This window comes from Neopsephotus bourkii, unplaced genomic scaffold (genome assembly GCF_033783945.1).
Source record: "Neopsephotus bourkii isolate Nb327-2 ecotype Australia unplaced genomic scaffold, CSIRO-AGI_Nbou_v1 NB_1637, whole genome shotgun sequence".
NCBI classification, from domain to species: domain Eukaryota; kingdom Metazoa; phylum Chordata; class Aves; order Psittaciformes; family Psittacidae; genus Neopsephotus; species Neopsephotus bourkii.
This window is the reverse complement of record NW_026902112.1, coordinates 4,748,074-4,762,094: the sequence shown is the minus strand read 5'-3', so window position 1 is coordinate 4,762,094 and position 14,021 is coordinate 4,748,074.

Sequence of the window (14,021 nt, the reverse complement as noted above, 5' to 3'; positions counted from 1 at the left end):
ATATAATCTCAATAACAGAGGTTCAATTTTTGCATCAGTGACAGTAAAAACATCTGCTACCAGAGCTGTAGAATACTTCAATTTAAAACAAGGGTTCAGAGGTCACCTTGAATTTATAGCCACAACTGATTTGAAGTACAAGTGAAAATCAGCTGATGCACACTTTACACTGCACAAATCTCTCAGTGACAGTCGATACAAATTCTGCCAGCAGCAGTAGGGCAGACAGTACTGTAATGCTTTTGTAAAAAGGTCAATGGTTTGATTGTAACAACCATATTGTAGATGAATAGCACTTGCTTCCCACCCGTCTTTCCCAACCATCACTGAGCGGCAGATGAAACTTAACGCTAAAATGAACATACAGCACCACCTCTTGATGGGATTGCCTTCTGCAATGTGATCCTTGCAGATTTCCTCTCCTCCTCACCCCCTTGATAAATGTAATTAGAATTTGGAACAAGTTACGCAGTATTTTGCTATTATGAATCAGTAAAAGTACATTTTTTTTTGCCATCCCTGAAGGCTGCAGGACCAGTCTTCCTGCACAAGTGCCATTTACAACCCTCAGGTTAGACCTATCCATTCTGTTCAAAATGCCTGCTGAAGACCCCTGCATGTTGACATCCCAGGAGTACTCCAGCTATGCCAGGACATCTGCTGTTATTTACCCCTGGGCAAAAACTCAGCCCCACACAGAGGCTTGCTCTTTCCCCACCAGTGGGATGGGGGAGAGAATCAGAAAAGCGAGAAGACTCATGAATTGAGGTAAAGACTGTTTAATAGGTAAAGCAAAAGCTGCACACACAAGAAGAACAAAACAAAGAATTCGTTCTCTTAAGTTTGATCTGCTTCCATCAACAAAGTATTATGAGTGACAGCCTTGTATGAAATAGTATTTTTTATCTAATTCTTAAATTTCACTATTTTGATTAAATGGATCCTTGTTTTGGGGTGGACTTTTCCTCAACAGACATTAAAGGAGTAAAAAGTTCTCTCAGTAAATAGGAGCCTTTGTTAGAGAACCCTTAAAGTCTGTTATCATCTAAAAAGTAAAAAAGTCAACATGGATTGATGGTAATTCAGGCACCTTCAAATTTAAATAGCTAAAAAAGCCTAGAAAATTTCAGAGGTCTGTAGAGGCTGTGTGAGAATCTCTTATAACTTGTCTATTTTTTATGTATAGTTTTCTGCAAAGCTTAACAGGTATCATCACAGTCAGACTGGCATAAACAAGTATTTTCAGGCAATTTACTGCTCTTACAAGCTTTCAAAAGAGTTGCCCACCTTGGACAAAGTAAAAGAAAACAGAAAAAAGGTGAGGCAGTATCTATAAGCAGTCCAAAATATACAGATTGAGAAGAAAAATGGATTATGTATGCCTCATTTCATCCACAAAGAATCATAGAATCATAGGATAGTTAGGGTTGGAAAGGACTTTAAGATCATCTAGTTCCAACTCCCCTGCCATGGGCAGGGACACCACGCTCTAAAGAAACAGGAGCTCAGAACTTTGAGGACTTAAACTAATCAACCTGCTGGCTGACTAGATCCTTGTAATAACATCTATTTTTCCAAGTCCTAGTGGTAACAGATTCTTTGAAAGTACTGAATTCTATGCTGACTTGCATTTAAGGAACAGAATAAAAAAGTATTTTCTGTCACTCCAAGCCTGCCATGGGGAAAACAGAAATGCATGGTTTTAGTTAACATGAAATCTGTGGTATAGTCATAAGTTGATTCTGTTACCAGAACATCTGACACTGCAGGAGTTCACAACTCTGTGTGTGTTATCCATCACATTAGAGTCCTGTGCAGATAACATCATAAAGCGCCACAGGCTGATTTATGTTTTCAAGGTAAACAGTGGTTTAGAGTGTATGTACCAAACTTATGGTCATTGTCTCAGAAAAATAAATCACTTTTTGTCATTTTCATTTTGTAGGCTATTAAAAAAAGTGACGGGTAATTAGAATGAAAAAATGTTGCTTTGTTATTCATTGACTTGAGCTGCATAACAATGCACCGTCAAAAGGATCTGGAAGAGTCGGTTAAATTAGTAACACCAAACTTGATAGTTTCTAAAGAGTACATATAAATAATGAATCTGAAAGAGGAATATAAAAAATTAAAAGTAACTTGAATCTTGTGAACATGTGCAGTCCTTATGCAATCAAAACTCCCACAGAAACAAGAAGAAAGATGAGAAGACTCCAGGGCTTAGGAGATGAGATCAGCTGAAGGAAGAATGAGTTTTATTAAAAATTATCTAACCTGAAAAACTTGTTTCTTGAATCAAAGCAGCAGTCTAATCCTTCCTAATAGACACCATTATTTTCTAATTCTGCTTTTTCCTCCCTTCGAAACAAATACAAGAACAGTGATATACAAAGGAAGATGATGCCGTAAGAGCATGTTATTAAAAAGGATCCATGCCCATGATTATCTATAATACTGGGGGGAAGGGAGAGTGCATAAAGCAAAGAGGTAAGATGACATTAAGAACTGTTTAGTGACTTTTCTGCTGCTGTCCAGCTCCAGGAATAGAGAAATCCACAGTTTATGTACTTGAGAAACAACACAGACCCCTACTACTCACATGCTTCTAGCTACTCTTTCTGTTCTAGTACATGCTTCTACACTTAAATTGCAGCCATCTTCTCCAGAACAGCTCCAGCAGATCCAGCAGAAAAGTCAGTTGAAGGAAATAGAAAACTTAAAGTGCTTAAGATAAACCTAGTTAGCAGAGAGCGCAGACTACAAGAACTGTGATGCTCCACAGCTTGTGGCTGTGCTTAAAACAGGTATCTGTCAACAGGTACTACATGAACTTCTGACAGCTGTGAAGTCTTCAGCTGCTCTTGAATCCCCTGCCACTGCCATGCTCTTCCTTGGTCTCAGAGAAAACTAAATAGTTTTTTTTTCTATTTATTTGTGAACTTTGAAAATTCTTGGTGGCCCCTTTTCCTGAAAGGCCCATGCCATGAAAGACCCTGTCAGCTCTGAGCTGTCCTTCTTCTCCTGTAAGTGTGGAAAATGCCATCCTCTGGAGAAACCAGGTCCAAGTCAGTCACTAGAAAGCACTGAAATGAATGAATGAAACACCCCCTCTCATGCATACATAGGACTATATTATTAGAAAGCATAGTTACAAATTCTAGTATACATGATCATTGCCTTCACATTAAAACATCCTGATCATACCTAATTGTTGCAGACCTATGCATTCCCCTTCACTGACAGTTTGCTGAGACAAGCAGGAAGATGGCAGTAACTGACCTGTAGCAAATTCATGCTCATATGTCCTCACAGGAGAAACAATTCTTACTCACTCTCATAGCCACATATTAATTAGGCTTCTGTGCCCCTCGTTTTTCTCTTTTCAGCTTGCTTTCCATCTATTTGACATGGGAATAGGTGGGCATATGCACACTGACTCTTCAGAAATCCTCCAGGTCTAATTTACTGAAGGCAGGAGCAATTGGATGCACAGAAGAACATGAGTAAATTTCAGTTTAAATGAAAATCACCAGCATTTTGAAAGAGGAATACTGAAATTACTTCCTTTTATTGTTTTAGGTGATAACATAGAAATCTCCATGGCCTTAAATATCAGTGGAAGAGCTACCTAGTTACTGTTTCATAAAACATGCTGTTCTTCATTAGTGCTTGAGCTTTTAGAAAACCTGTAAAGATCTTTCTGCATTTGAAAGTGCAAAATGCATTGTATAGAGTGTCATCAGTCTTAGCAAAATGAAGCTTTCAGAGAGCCATAATGGCAGAGAACATAGTGGTATTTAAATTACTGAGCCATAAAGGATGGAACTATCAACAAGTGAATACATACCCCATGAAGAAAACTCCCAGAGCAAAGTACAGTTATTTCATACCATTAAGGGATTCAACTTCTTTTCTGATTTTTTGAAACAGATGGTATGACAAATTGGCAATGCTCTACAGCATGAGTGTAATCTAACTCATTCAAAGCCAAGCTGAAAATAACAAAATGAAACTCAGCATGGAAAAAGACTCAAGCTAACACATGTGTGGGGAAAAGAAATTGAAAACAAAGAGATGCAAACAGAAGAGGAAACCTGGAAAGCAACTGTTCTAAAGGAGGCCAAGAAAAAGGTAGCACACAGATGGTGTCCACTCAACAGGAAGAGGGGTTTTTGGCCATGCAGGCTTGAATTATTCAAGCAGGAATATGCTTGGGATGTTGGGACTTGCATTTCCACACTTATCTGAGTGATTTCATGGCTTTTAATGATGAGAAGTCAGTAGACCTTGAGTTTCTATTGTCTTTTCTAAAATTTGCCATGCCTTCCTGACCTGCTTCATGTCAGATGCACCATATTTTATGGTTCAGATAACTGATAAATCTTGTTCTGAGAGTTGCAGCCCACCCAGGGACGATCTGAGTCAGCTTCGCAGTGCCACCTTCTAAAGCACCAGCACTGAGTGCTGTGTATTTGTCACGAGGAAATAAATATTCACCAGGTCGACCTCTGTGGAGCGAGGTCAGAGTGTCAGAACCACCCTTCCCTGACCAAAGAGTCTGGGGAGGATCTGTGCCTTTCCTGGTTTCTTTTTTGTATTTATGGCAATACTTAAGCACTTATCATACATGGCAATTCTGCAGAATCATGGAATCATAAAACAGTTAGTGTTGGAAAGGACCTTAAGACCATGTAATTCCAACCCCTTTGCCATAGGCAGGGACCCTAGACCATGTCTTCTAAGGCTCTGTCCAACCTGTCCTTGAACACTGCCAGGGATGGAGCATTTATGGCAGGGGGATTGGAACTGGATGATTTTAAAGTCCTTTCCAACCCTAACTATTCTATGATTCTGTGATTTAGAATGTTCCTTTATAACTGGTTATGTATAATAGTTCAACATATCCTTTGTTTATTTTCATGTGGGTGAAAAATGAAGCTAATTATAACTCATTCAGAGATTTGATGGCCATGAGTAATTCCTATTCATAATTTTCAGTACTTGTGGGTTTTGTCCTTTTATTGCTTGCTTCAGTAACACCTTCAATACTTTTCTTAATCTCTTTGTTGTGACTACTAAGGCATAGATTCAAAAAATTTCCTGTGTTTAATCATCTCTCACAAAGAATAGGAGAGATACTTCATGTAATGTTTAATTTTCCCTGAAAGCCTCAATTTTTTTTCTTTTGAATTAATAGGCTTTTACTCTACTAGCTTAAATTTAACATTGATTATTTGGAAATAAAGACCAAACTGATCCAGTTTTTCATGAAAATACATTCATTGAAATCAATTCAGAAACACTGGTAAACCCTTCAGAATGCAAAATAGTTTCCTGATAGGTTAGGAAGGAATCCTGACTCCTGTTCCACTTCCCAACCACTTTGTACACAATCAGCTCAAGTGCTTTCCTTTCTTCCTTCTATGACGTGTGTGTCATCTTATTTGATCTGTTCATAATGTTCATAATAAAAGCTGAAAAATCCAGGAGTTTTTGCAAATTTGTATTGATTTCACCACATAGTGATGCCAGGTGCAGTACAGAAAGAGAAGAGTGCAGCCATTTCATGGAATTCTGTGCTTTGTTTCCATACAGGCTGGTTAGATATCTAGCTCTGGGCACCTCTACTTTTGACTGGCAAAATTACAGATGAAAAGCTAAACAAGTAGTAGGATAGTCTTAATGGAGTTTTGTATCATGCAATTTGATGCATTCAATTTTTATTTATAGACTCATAGAATGGTTTGGGTTGGAAATGACCTTAAGATCATCCAGTTCCAACCCCACTGCCATAGGGAGGGACACCTCACCATGGTGTCCCTTTCCAACCCCCTGCCATAGGGAGGGACACCTCAGTTCCAACCCCGCTGCCATAGGGAGGGACACCTCACCATGGACTATTTCACCCAAGGCTCTGTCCAACCTGGCATTGAACACTGACAGGGATGGAGCATTCACAACTTTTCTGGGCCACCTGTTCTAGTGCCTCACCACCCTCATAGTAAAGAAGTTCTTCCTTAGATCTAACCTGAACTTCCCCTGTTTAAGTTTTAACCCATTACACCTTGTCCTATCACTACAGTCCCTAATGAAAAGTCCCTCTCAGCATCCCTGTGTGCCTCCCCTTATTTCCTTAAGGTAAGAGGCTTCTTTCATTAGGGTTGCTACAGAGGGTTTGGGGAGACACAGTTACACCCAAAAGTGTTCCTCGGAACATGTAAACTACATTAATCTTTTATCTGACTTTGGGAAAGCTTCTTCCTGCTTGATGACTACCTCTGCTTTCTCAGCCTGAAAGAGGTGGCTGGTGGAAGACTCATGTCCTCTGGTCTTTGTAATTGTTTATGGGATAGCTCCCACTAAGGCAGGTGGTTATATCCTTTCATTTCCTTCCCCTGAATCCTTCTTAGGGTCCATTAGGTTACTATTTTGCACATCTTTTCTTGCCTGCTTGGCTTTTCCTCTTTCAATCTTTTGAAAGCTCAGCAGTGCATATGCTTACCTTTCAGATATCATCTAACTCCAAAAAAATAATTTTATAATACTTCATTAAATTAATGGCATTCATTCTGTCATGAGCTTCATATTGAGACCAGACACAATATAACCAACACTGAAATGAAGGAAAGGTACTTAAGCGAAACAGCACTAGCCCATGGGTACTGCCACTTTTTTAGACTTGTTCTGCGTATTAAGTAATTTTAATTCTGTTTGTTTTGAAAGAAAGGTTCTGACCATAAATGAGAAAGAGTCTGAGTGAAAATTATTTCTCTTTGCCACTCAAAAAATAACAATGATCATTTTGGGCCAGGGTTTGCATTTTCCAATAACACAGCTGTTACCAAGGAAAAGTTTTGCGTTAGGTTTGTAAAAATCATTACAAGAGCAACAGATATTTGATATTTCCTGAATAATATTGCACATTCCTAATTAAAAGTAGCCTTTTGCAGAAAGTATCTTTTCCTGACTGGGTTTTAAGTCATTACCGTGACTCATTAGAATATATTGTTTCTGAAAACTCCCTACGGCACCAAATGAAATGTTATACAGACACATCTGTAAGGCTTTGCTTTGCAATTAATATGACTTCTATAACTCAACTCTGTTTCTTTTTTAACTGGCAATGTGTCCTGAACTACTTTTATTCTGTTTTGGGTTTTTTTAACAGCATTACAGGCAGCTTTTGAAGTGCTGAGAATCACTTTGGTACATACAGAGAGGGATTACTATGGGGAAACATCGTGTCGTTGCTTCTTGGTATGTAAATACTGCATGTCTGCACTTGTAAGAGCAAAGCTTTACAATGGGACTTTGTGTATAGAAATGTAAGAAGCTGTTTGTAAACCCTCATGGTGATTTTAACATAATTGTAGCATATGCAGCATGCTGGCTGACTGCACAGGTCCTTCGTGGGGTAAATGGCCTGTACTGAAGGGAAGGGCCTGCCCAAGGCATCAGAAGGTTGCAGCAGTACAAGCAATAGAGAATGGAGTGAATGATCATGTTCAATTTTACCCAGCACTTGAGTGGACTTTGGACCAGAAATATCCCACTCAGAAATATGCCCTTCTAACCACCTAGAAAGGCTGGAGCCTTTCATTTTCTCCTGTTTATGCTTTTGAATGCTCATTCAAAATGATCTATGCCCTGGGCATAGATCTAAGTTAGTGTCCTGACCACAGTCACAGGGGAGTATTTAATGTGGTCTAAAAAGGTCAAACTGAAATCTTGCTAAATGAGCATATTTACTACAGCCAAACAAAGCATTTGCCTGACAAATCCAAACCCTGTACAAATCCCTCTATCAAGCAGATTGTTCTATTAAGGAAAAAAAGAGATGGGTTTGGTTTTCTAAATTGACATGTTTTCCTAATCTGTGTATTCAGCTAATAAACTGCAATATCAGATGAGGAATTCATCAAGAATGAATCAAGCAGTCAGTGCTGAGTATGGTGCCTCCAGATGCTCTGACCTGCTCCCTGGGAATGCTGCTTTCCCTGCTGTCTCTGTATCCGGCCTGGGGACATCAGCCTGCTCGTACAGGGCTCAAAGCAGGCAGGGCAGCAGCCTGCACACAGCCTTCCATTGCTACAGGTTCATTCCCCAATGGGACTGGGATCCCCAAGGAACTAAATCATGCTTCTAACTAGGGAAATAATACATTTAAACTTTGCTCAGGCACATCTAATCTCCTCTCACCTTGATAGCTGGACTGTCTGAAGCACTGCTAGCACTATTCCCCTTCTGCTTGCAGAGGGGGGCTTAGTTCTGGCAGGTATGCTTGACTGAGAAGTTCATTGCTTGAATAGTTTCTTCATCTTTATGTTGTGGCATTGTTACCAAGCAGTGATGCAATAACCTCAGTAAACATGATGGTGTAAGGACAGAAGGGATTTCACATCGTGGTGGCTGGACTGAGATAGTCTGATTTCCTCTTCTTGCTAGCTGCCCAGCTGTTTTCTTCCTCCTCATTCCTCCCTTCTCACTCTTCAACTCTCTTTCCTTCCCTCCTTTCCCTTACGAAAGGATAAGTGTTCCCTCACCAATTATTTTTAAACTAATGGGAGGTGTAGCATCTCCCAGTTCCATTTAGTTCTTTGCCTCTAATCTAACCAAAACACACCCAAGGAGGGTTTTATCATGCTCTGGAGATCTTTATGCGAATCTAGGGACTAATAATGAATATTCAGCAGCTCAATTATATGCTATGGAAACAGAGACAGATAACCCAGGGGAAAGAGAAATAAAAGGTCTAATCAAAGGAAAGAGATAACTTGAAAATGTGATGGAACTATATGAACCAGAGAAATAAAAAAGGCTCTTCCAGACTGCAGAGGCTGCAGAGGAGAAAGATTTTCCCTGTAAAAGATAAAACCCTTTGTGAAGAAGAGTCACTGAGATCAGGAATAAATATTCCTGCTGTCATAATTATGGCTCTCAGATTAAATGATACATTCATTTGACTTTGCCCCATCAAGATGGAGAGGTCCAGCTGCTGACCTGCTGTGTAGATGTGGCTCATCCATCCAGCCTAGAGCAGCTATTTAGGCAGCAAGAGCTACTCTAACTCCTGAGTGCTTCCTTTCAAGTCCAGAATATTCCTGTATGAAGCACATTATGAATTGGTCCTGCCCCTGCTGCCCAGGGGGTGAAACAAGGAACAGACCTGTGCTTGCACAGTGGAGCCTCATCTAGCTGAGATGGTGCTGTCACATCCATGAAACCTGCAAGCAAAAGGAGTACATTCTCTCCCTCAAATCTGCCCCTCACAAATAACATATTTGACTCACTTTTTAAACATGTTGAGCTATATTAAATGAATTGTCTATCATGAAACCAGCAACGAGTAAAAAGCCTTCCTAGCTGAAAAACAGGTCTGTTAATTCCTTTCCAATGCTCTTTGCTGTTCTGTAAGGTATCTGATTTTAATACTATTTCCTCAACATTAATAATAGGACACAGCCCCAGGTAATTACTCTTTTCTTCTGGAAATGAAACTGGAAGTATTTGAGCCTCCCATGCCTGTGAAGGGTTTTCTTGCTGGGTCATGGGGGACTGCACTGATATTAATTTGCAGGTTTTTCTTCCTTGTTTTAGAATTTGTGAATGACGAGCAAATGGTTTTCTGCCATCAGTCAGGAGCTGTGCTCTATCTGAATTATTGAGAAAGAACCCCAAATTCTTGTCTCAATTTCTCTTTAGCAAAAGCTGTAAACGTAAAAGCTACTTTCAGATTGAAATATGATGTTTTGTGTTTGGGGACTGAAGCTGAATGGCTTTGCAACATACATTCCCCAATCAGCTACATATCTGGGGAGCATTCCCCATAGAGCCTCTCAGAACTTAGGAATTAAAAAGCAGAATCCATTCAGTCAAGTCCCCAAGCAAAGTAATTTGGGCTTTGATTTCTTGTAGCATCTTCTGGCTGATTTATGCTATGATTAAAATTTTTGTTGCTGATGATGCATTATGCATGCAATATCTGATGAAGGAAGATCGCAGTAAAATCTAAAAATAGAGTCATTCAAGTATCCTTAAAAGAAAACCTGACATGAATACTAGCTCACACATCAATGAGACTGCGCTGCAAAGGAGCACTCTGCTTATTCTCTTGAAGCAGAATTTCAGGCACAGACAGGTCTCTGTTGTGCACATTTCTACCATCTAGGTCTCAGATTTGATTTAATTTAGTTTAATTTAATGAGACAAGAAGCCTGGTGTCCTGGCAAGGTGTACACGTACATACGGCATACATCAGAGGTTGAGAGTTTGGCCCGTTTTACCCCACCCAATTAATGCGTTGCAGTTGGTTGGTTATGACACCTCCTCAGCAGACTGGTGGGTGCCACCACAAGTCAGGGGCAGCATTTCACAACAGCTTTTATTTTCTCTCAAATAAAAGAATGAAACAATTCAGCCTTATCGACACCAACAGAGGAAAACCTCTTGCTCCCTATGAAACTAAGCGGCCACAGCCTCAACATCTGCTCTCAGCCTGAATCATTTATTCTCTCCTTGATTCAAAAATGTGCTCAGGAGGGTTCAGAGCTTAGGGCTGATTCTTATAACCTGCTTATTGGTATCCGAGTAGAAGGATCGTCTGCCTTCTTGAGTCACTGGGAACCCTAAACCCCGTTGATGTGTTCTCTTCCCTTGGAGTGGACAACTCTAAGGGTGGGAACATCATTCAGCCTACTCCAGGGTGACAGGGAAGGTAATGAGTGTTTGATCAGCTAAACAGAAATGTACACGTGTTCTAATCTGTGAGTAAGATACCCAGAGGTGTCTCTGTAAGTAAGACACCATTATCCATCTGGGCTGTGAAGAGACCATTTGGACTCTTCATTAGGGACTGTAGTGATAGGACAAGGGGCAATGGGTTAAAACTTAAACAGGGGAAGTTCAGGTTAGATATAAGGAAGAACTTCTTTACTGTGAGGGTGGTGAGGCACTGGAATGGGTTGCCCAAGGAAGTTGTGAATGCTCCATCCCTATCAGTGTTAAAGGCCTGGGTGGATGGACTCTTGGGTGACATGGTTTAGTGTGAGCTGTCCGTGGCCATGGCAGGGGTGTTGGAAATACATGATATTAAGGTCCTTTTGAACCTTAACTATTCTGATTCTATGATCCAGAGCATCATAGAAGATCCTTGGGCAGCATATCACTTCAATTTACCTCCTTCACATAGCTTGAAAGGTGAAAAAACAGGTAGAGAAATACCGAAAAGGTATAGTAAGAGATTCTTCCAGTTTAGTCACCGAAGAATACAATGAAAGGTATGGAAAACATGTATAACAGCTAGAGAAACAGGGACTATTTGGAAAAAGAAGTGACAGCAAAAGCAGTGTGACCTCTGGACTCTTCCCCTCTCAGAGTCCAAGTGATATTCAAATCTTCAAAGCTTCTTCAGTGTGTGAGTGTTTGCCTCCATGCTGACATTGTTTTCCTCTTCTCTGGAATTAACACTGAACAGTACAGGTCTCCCTTTGAAGAATGTGTGGTGCAATTCATTATTTTGTTTATGGTGTGACAGTAACTGCTATCAGCAGATGGAAATGGACAGTGGGCTTTCGTTCTGAACACAGCAGCTATAAGAGCTCCCTGTAGAGACGTGGGGTTGACCTTGCAAACATTGTGTACACTATTGACGGCAGCTTGCTCCTTAGTGAAGGGATTTGTTTGTTTTACCTCTGTATATTCAGCAGTGGAAGGCTCTGACAGAATATCAATGCAATGGGTTATTTCTCAGGCACTTAAAGAGCCTTCCCCTGAAATCAAGTTTTCATCACTTTGAGACCTGAGAAAAGAGCACTTTTTGCTTTCCCCACTGCAGCGCGTAGTGTCTCTAGCTGGATCATTTGAGGCACATTTGCAGTATTTAAGTGAGGTTTCACTACTTCACACACAAAAAAGATACAGGCTTCCCAGGAAGTGTATGTACAACAATTAGCCTGTTAACATCCAGCAAAACAGAGATGACTAATTATTTCATTTGCAACTGCTACTTCTAGTCTGTTTTGCTTCGAATAACACAGCTATGGTAGTTAACGACTATAGCACAGCCAGAGAAATCAACAGTGAGGTAGATGTGCTTGCAAGCAAAGCTACGTGCAACTTCTCTTCGTGCCATGCTTGATTCTTACCCTTTAAAACTGATCAAATGAGGGCTCTACATTGTGTGCTTGCACCTCCCTATTCAATATTATAAACAGTGTTTAATGCATGCAGATTTGCCCCCCCTATGGTGAGTAACAGGGACTAGAGCAGCCTGTTATTTAATAGAATGTGACAGAATTGCTGCTTTTGCTCAAGTTGTGTGGATTTGTACTTTCAGAGCTGAAAGCTCCAGGTTTATTCCTAGTTAATGACAGTAGCACCAGTGCCTGTGCACATGAATTATTTACATAGAAACAAAATTAAAACTTTGGCAGAGGAGAATATTTTAGGTAGCTTGTTGCTGCTTTCATGAACCAGTGGGAAGCACTGATGCTGTAACTGAGAGAATAACACAGTTAGATCCATCTTCAATACACACAGAAGTGACAGTGCAATTTTGCCAAGGGTCAAAGCATTCTAGACCCATTCCTGACTAATGAGCTAGTGATCCATCTCCCCATCAAATAAGGTACTTCCACACCATGAAATTTCTCAAATGACATGAAATCCACACAACAGAACTGCACCCTGGGAATTCTTAAATTATTCAGATCTGTAAGGAAGATAAATCCATTAGCCAGAACGTCATTTATTCTTCTGTGAATCCGACAATCTAAATAGTACACAGGTAAGATTGCAGTAAGTTGAATTGCTTGCTGGTTTTGTCCTATGTTTGTAAAAGACAGATGAAAGATCCTTTCCATCTCCAAAAAAATCAGTTCTTTTCCTGATCTATGTTCTTAAACACCGGAGGAAAATATTTCATTTAAGCCAGCCAAGACAAGAATATCCAATATCTATTGGGAAGTTAAGTAGGTTTGGCTCCTGAAATATTAATGGAAATATGAATCCCTCCAGTGTCAAAGTCATGAAATTTTCAATAGTTTTAGAAGTAAAACTGATGAGCATGCTTACTGAAAAATCTCACCTATTACTGTGAAAGTAAAAAAAAGAAAGATTTTATTCACCCATGCTCACCCATATGCTTAAAGTATAGCTGTTTACGAAGGTTTAAGGTGAGACTCCATTTCTGTTCCGCTTCCTTCCCTTCCTGCCGGAAAATGGAGTTTTCAAAACAAGCATTTTTTTTTGAGACTGTCTATTTCAGGAAAGATGGCATTTCCACTGAGTTACGTGAGACCAGTTCTGCATCAGTCCTCAGGAATATGCCAACCCAAAGATTATTCTTAAACATATCTGATTGTCACTAATGCCCTATGTTCTGAATAAGTTTCTCTTGTTTCTCAGCTTCTTCATTCCTTGGAAAAATCCTGGCTTTATTATGATATGAATTGATACAGTCATTCACTTTATAAAATGAAATATTTTGAATCCATTTTGATGTTACAGATTAAATCCTGAACTGCTGAGATCAGCCAGAATTTTGCTTTACTTTTTGAATATATCCTACACCTCAGTAACCTAATGGCAGACATAATATGGGATCCAGTTCCATTTAAGGTGTTAAGCTTGTGCTCCAGCCTCATTCCACTTAAATTATCCTTGTCATGAGTACTCCATCAATTCTGACTGAGAAAAAAGAAAAGGCATAATTTGCTGTTAAGAGGTAAATATTTGGACTATTGAAGGCACATCTCAAGAATGGATTCTGATGCCAGCCAGTCCCTGAGATAGGGCAGCGTCCTCTTTGACTCTTTCCATAGAAGCCCAATAACTGCACCCCTGAGGATCTCACCTCTGGTAGGAGAACATGCAGGGGAAGACAGTCCTCTTAGATAGCTCTAATACTATGTGAGATGCACAGAGGAAGAGTGGAAACCCCTATCCTGCATTAGGGCCTGAAAGGTTCAACTAGAACCAGTCTGAAATTAGCCTGAGCCTATGTTTTAGAATCATAGAATAGT